The following is a 5914-nucleotide window of genomic DNA, read 5'->3' on the forward strand; positions in this document are numbered from 1 at the left end:
TAGTGCGCCGCGATATAGCGCGCCTGCTGGAGATGCTCTAACGATCTGGTTGCCCGTTATGACCAGGACACGTGAACGAATAGTACGTCGGTTTGGAAGCATTAGTTTTCGAAAAACAGTGACATTTCCAGCTGTTGTTTTCGTGTCTTACTTTTTCAGTTTAATCAGAACTTGGCTGTGCTCGCCTGTAAATTGTCATCAGGTCTGCTTCATGGTTTAAATTTAAAACTTTGTTTAACAATCGGTCGATGGTTCAAGTGCTCCACACAGTTGTTGTTATGATTGACGCAGTCTCAATTGGTTTCATAGGTGGGTGAAAGAATCTACAGGAAGATCTTTGCCGCAAAAACAAAATTACAGGAAGATCACTCGTCGATATCAGTAGCTCCAGAGGGCGGCATCGCCTCCGCCGCCGTTGCCGCACTCTCTGCTCTCCCAGTACGGAGTGGGCGGCGGCTCCAGGAGCATCCCCTCCGCGAGGCCAGCGTAGTACGTGTCCAAGTCGATTTCCCCGGACATGTCCAGCTCGAACATGTCGCCGCCCAGGTCCAGCGCAGAGAACGTCGGCACCACAAACAGTCCGTCGGCATTGTCCACGGACAACGGGAAGGCGGCTATCGATGTGGCCTCGTCGATGGGGACCACCGCGACGGCGCAGTCCGCGGCCTCCCGGCGCAGGAAGACCGCGACGGCCTCTACGGCGGCGCGCCGGACGGCTGCCAGGTCGGCGAGCCACGGAGGCACGGCGAGCAGCCACGCGGAGTCCGGGAAGTTCAGGCTCGCGAGGGCGGAGACGGAGGCCGAGCAGCCGCGCAGCGCGAGCATGGCGGCGTCGTGCGCACGCGCGGCCGACTCGGCGGCGACGTAGGTCCCGAGCCAGAGGCGCTCGCCGCGCTTGCCGGGGACGCGCACCTCGCAGACCCACCGCCCCGCGCTGCCCCGGCGCCGCACGCCGCGTCTCCTTGAACTTGGTGCGCCCCGCGGGGCGCTTCGGGTGCGCGTGCGCCGCCCCGTGCTCGGGCGTGGACGGGGAAGGGGAGCAGCTGGTCCAGCCGTCGATGCCCGTCGTGTCCATTGCTTGCTGCCGATCGAGTGGTGGGTGCCTAGAGTGTGGAGTGTGAGCTTGCTGAGCTGGAGCTTATTTGTAGATGAGTGTAGTGTGGAGAGTGTGCTTATTTGTAGTTACGCGGTTACGCCTGGTGCCGCGCGGGAAGCTGTGGCTATGAAACTGTGCGTTGCTGCAATGCTACTGAGCCGACGCGTGGAACTATGGCATGAGATATTTTGCTCGTGCAAGTCGACTCTTCAGGGTCGACACCTTTTTTTTTCTTTTTCTTGAGGAGACAAGACATAAGAAGACAAGCAGGTGTGGTAGCTTCCTGCTCCTGGCAGCAACTCCAATACTACAGTCGGTTGTTGGCTATAAACAGGATGTTATGTTATCTATAGTAAACATGTAGCCAACCAGTACAATAGTTGACTATAACAATGTATTACTTTTTTAATAGACGGCCCACCTTTCATTCACACACCTTGCTCAGGAAGCGCGTCTTTAGCCATATATACTTTGCGTAAGCTGCATTCTACGTTCTCTCCTCCAACTAGACGCAAATATATTATTTTAGTTTTTGTAGCCAGCTGACTAGATCTTATTGTAATTGCCCTGATGACGACTGGGGGTCTGGGCTCCACGTGCTGGCTGGACCCTGGAGTGACAAATCCCTCTTCCCTTTCCTGCGGATTTTTTTGCTCTGCTAGCTGCAAAGTTCGCGCCAATCGCGGTGAACCTTGACTTTTGTTGTTGCTAGTGCTAGGTCTGATATTCGAAAAATCTTACGATTCTATCACGTTTGTTATTTTTGTTCTAATCTATTATCATCCCTTTTCAGATCTCGCGAGCATTTAAAGTGACCCATCCATATTATCATTTCTTCAAAAAAGGAAAACCTAGCCTCTACATCAATTTATAGATACTTTTATTTAGATTTATTCAACAATGATCTATCAGAAGCAAACATTACAAAATCCGAAGCCAACATTTGACACCTAGAATCCTAATAATGGGTAAATAGCCATACCATCAGGGTCTTATGCCCTAAAAACACAAACAACATCCCACCAACTATTTACCGGGTCATGACTGAGTCACCATACGGTGAAAGGGATCACACATCCGGTCTAGCAGACCCTCATTGTGACGCCCCAAAACCGGTACAATGAGGATCCCAGGGAATCCACCGAAATCCGCACGATATCGATTCTGAGACGCCCTCCAACACGACGTGCGCGACGGATCACACGCGTGATGCCGGAGGAATTAACACGAGCGGTAATATTACAACAGGATTACAATAGAGCTCACAAGAAACAAATATATTACAACAACGACTCCCACGAGTCAAGATACAAATATATAACATAAGATCCAAATCATACAGAATATCAAATATGTCCGAGTACGGACAAGATACAAATTGGACTAAGAGTCCTGAAGATAACCAAGTGGCACCCATAACCCTGCCCAGGCCAAGCCGGAAGGGTAACCTTGCTAGCGTCATTCTTCTTCGTACCGATCTTCATACCTGCCCGGTTATGTCCCAAAGCAGCAATAAGTATGGGTTCGTACTTAACAAGACTTCAAGACGTGTAAGCATTTGTTAACCAGTCGTCCATTGTACTTGATCCACGCAGCGGACTTAGAGGACGCAAGGGGAACGTCATAGGCAATATGGTGGGGTTAAGCGACAGCGCGTAAGCACTAAAAACCTATAGAGACACTCTACAACATTCGTCTATCAGAGAAGGTGAGAGAGCACATAACTAACAGTTCTATACTCTGCAAACATAACACAGCCGATGTGTTCCCCCCTCGCAAGGAAGTACTTACAAAGGCACTCACACAGTTGACAAGTTTTAACCATTTATTATTAGAGTTGCGCTAAGTTACTACACAAGTTATTATGATTGAAGCAACAGGTGTAAGTTGTCTATGGTCGAGTCATACAGCTCCAAGTCGTCCATAACCGCGGACACGGCTTATCGATAAGATTGTAACCCTGCAGGGGTGCCCAAATGTGCCCACACGCATGCTCAACCCACTTAGGACAGGTGGATATCATGACTCACACTCTCCTTCACGACAACAATGTCCAGGAAGCCACCTAACCAAGTTGAACCTGAATTGAAGTCCGGCCGAATCTCCGAAGCGGACCTAGCTGTTGCGCCAGCGTACTAGGCGATTTAGCACACACTGGGGCGATAAACCACTTCGCAGCGGCTCCGCGACCTATACGTGCATACCAGAAACAAGGGATACAAGGCACCATGGGGCTTCCCAAAGATAAGGAAGTAATAGGCTGGCATGCACGCAACAACAAATGGTAAAACATTACAAAACTAGTTGTGGCCACTGGACAAAGCTACATATTCCGGCAGTGGTCGAGGGGAGACCCAATAAACATACCCACGTGTGGCTAGAGCGCTCAGTCTCGGAACAGATAAGAAGAACTCGGGGTCCTAAGATATTTAGGAAACAAAAGTGAGTCGTCGCAAAACGACCAGCTGACCCACTGATGCCTTCGCTAACAACTATTAACAAGTAACCATGATACCCTCAACAGATATATCTATAAACCATGTGTCATGATTTTCCAACAGATAACCCGATAAGATAACGATAACGGTAACAGAGTGTACACAACACTAGCATGCACTACGACTCGCAAGGCAAACCCGATAGCCAAACAACAGTTGTAGGAGGTTGGTGGAGGAAAATATGGGCTGCTTGAGGTAACAAGTGGATAGGACACATGACAAGAACGCAACTCAAGGCTAGCATAAGGGAGAAGGCAAAAATAAAATAGGTGAGCGACTCCTGCAGAGACAGGAGTTTAGGAAATGCTTGCGTGTTAAAGTTTGTCGAGGAACATCCGGAGAACTCGTCGTATCTCACAGCACCACTTCGTGATCCTATTCGAGAAGAAGCAAATGCTAGACAAATAACGGATGCAAGTCTTACTACTACGGAAGAAGAACCAGCATGAGCAGATGCAGGCATGGCATGGCAACGATGGTGCCTTGCAACTTATCCATACTAATCGGAGTCGGAACCACGGACAAACAAATTAGGTTGGAGTTGCAATTTCTACCGACAAAATTAAGCATGATACAACATGGCAGGCGTGACCTACTTTAATATTAAACGGAGCGGGGAAAACAATAGTTGGTGTCCGAAATACTCCGCATATATGTTAGGTGAACATGCACAAACTATCACGTCACGACATGATGCGAGATGCAAACAGATGTTCATCTCATTTTTCTGATCAATTTTCATATAAAATACTTTTTATTTCGAGTTAAGGTTTAGGAGATATGATTTTTGCAAGATTATAACATTTGCAGCAAATTTTAGAAAAAAAACAGAGGAAAGAGAAAAACGTTGTATACCGGAGAGGAGCTAGCCTTAGTGGATGACCCGTGGGGCCAGGAGGAGCTGACTGTCACGATGACGAGCCAGGGGTGCTGATGTGGCCCAACAGACGCTGACGGGTGGGGTCCACCTGTCAGACCGAAAATGAATTGAAAACTGGGGATTTGGTCTCCCTGGGATTCGAACACAGGATCTCTTGATCCAAGAGAGAGGAATGAACCAGTTAGCGTGTGTTTGGTTCTGGACCAAGACCTGGATGGGATGGGATGGTCCTCTTTCTTGATATGTTTGGTTACAAATTTAGGTTGATGGGACCATCCCGAGGAACGAATATTCGTCGAAAATTCTGAATCAACCAATCCCTCGAAATCGACCGAACCTCCCGATCCACCCTTTCCTAAAAACGTGATCGTGGCTTAATCCCTCTCCCTCATCTCTAACAGTGCATCACATCTTTCCCACCTTCGTCTTGCCTGGCGGACAGAGAATGCATTAGCAATGTCGCCGGCGGCGAGTGCGGCGTTGGGCGCGCTCACGTCGACCTCGGCCCTGGGCGCGCGGCGGCCTTGGCGGGTGTGACAGCCCCGGCCATGAGCACTAGCGACGAGCCGACGACCTCAGTTGTGTTCGAGCGCGGCGGCATGGGCAGGCGCGGCGACCTCGGTCGTAGAGGGCGCGCGGCGGCCTGGGCGGGCGCAGGGGCCACGGCCCTAGGCAGGCGCAGCGGCATGGGCACGCGCGGCGGCCTCGGCTGTAGGGGCGCTCGGCGGCCTGTGCGGGCGCAGGGGCCACGGCCCAAGGCACGCGCGGCGGCCTCGACCCTGGGCGCGCGCGGCGGCCTCGACCCTGGACGTGCGGGCGACCTGGGCGAGCACGGCCGAGCGGCGGCTCGTTGGGATGGAGGACCACCATCACCGGTGCGTGACCTCGACATGCGGCTCGTGAACATGACGTCCCCTGTTTTTTGGTAATTTCAATTGGATGGCTGTTAATCAATTGTTATTAGTATCATAACATAAACACACTTCATCCCATCCCACTCAGATGTTCAAACCAAACAGAATATGGGATCACCTAATATGGACCGTCCCATCCCCTAAAAACCTGGATGATCCATCCCATCCCTCTTAAGTCACCAACCAAACGCACGCGAAGTTCGCCGGCGACGAGGCCCTGCAGGCAAAACGGCCGTCACTATCGGCGGGACAAACCAGAGGAGGAGGGAGACAAAAGGGAGGTCCGGGAGGAAGATTAGATTACCATCGATGTGTAGGTGATCTCAGAATGGCGGGGGAAAGTCTAGAGACGCCGGAATTGAGGACGAACTGCGGCAACCGGAGGAAGGGAACGGCGACCTTGCAGTTGATTCGAGCGCTCCTGGCTCGATTCCTTGCAGCAGGAGATGGAGGAGATCGAGGCGTTTCTACTGGTGCTCTCGGGTCGATGAGGGACGGTGATAAGGGATTAACTTATCAATGCCTA

General features: G+C 51.2%; 1 pseudogene; it reads right to left on the bottom strand.

Moving 5' to 3' along the window:
- Positions 1 to 374: 374 nt before the first annotated feature.
- On the bottom strand, positions 375 to 1075 carry LOC124651058 (annotated as a pseudogene).
- Positions 1076 to 5914: the final 4839 nt, after the last annotated feature.

Source organism: Lolium rigidum, chromosome 5 (genome assembly GCF_022539505.1).
Source record: "Lolium rigidum isolate FL_2022 chromosome 5, APGP_CSIRO_Lrig_0.1, whole genome shotgun sequence".
Taxonomy (NCBI): Eukaryota; Viridiplantae; Streptophyta; class Magnoliopsida; order Poales; family Poaceae; genus Lolium; species Lolium rigidum.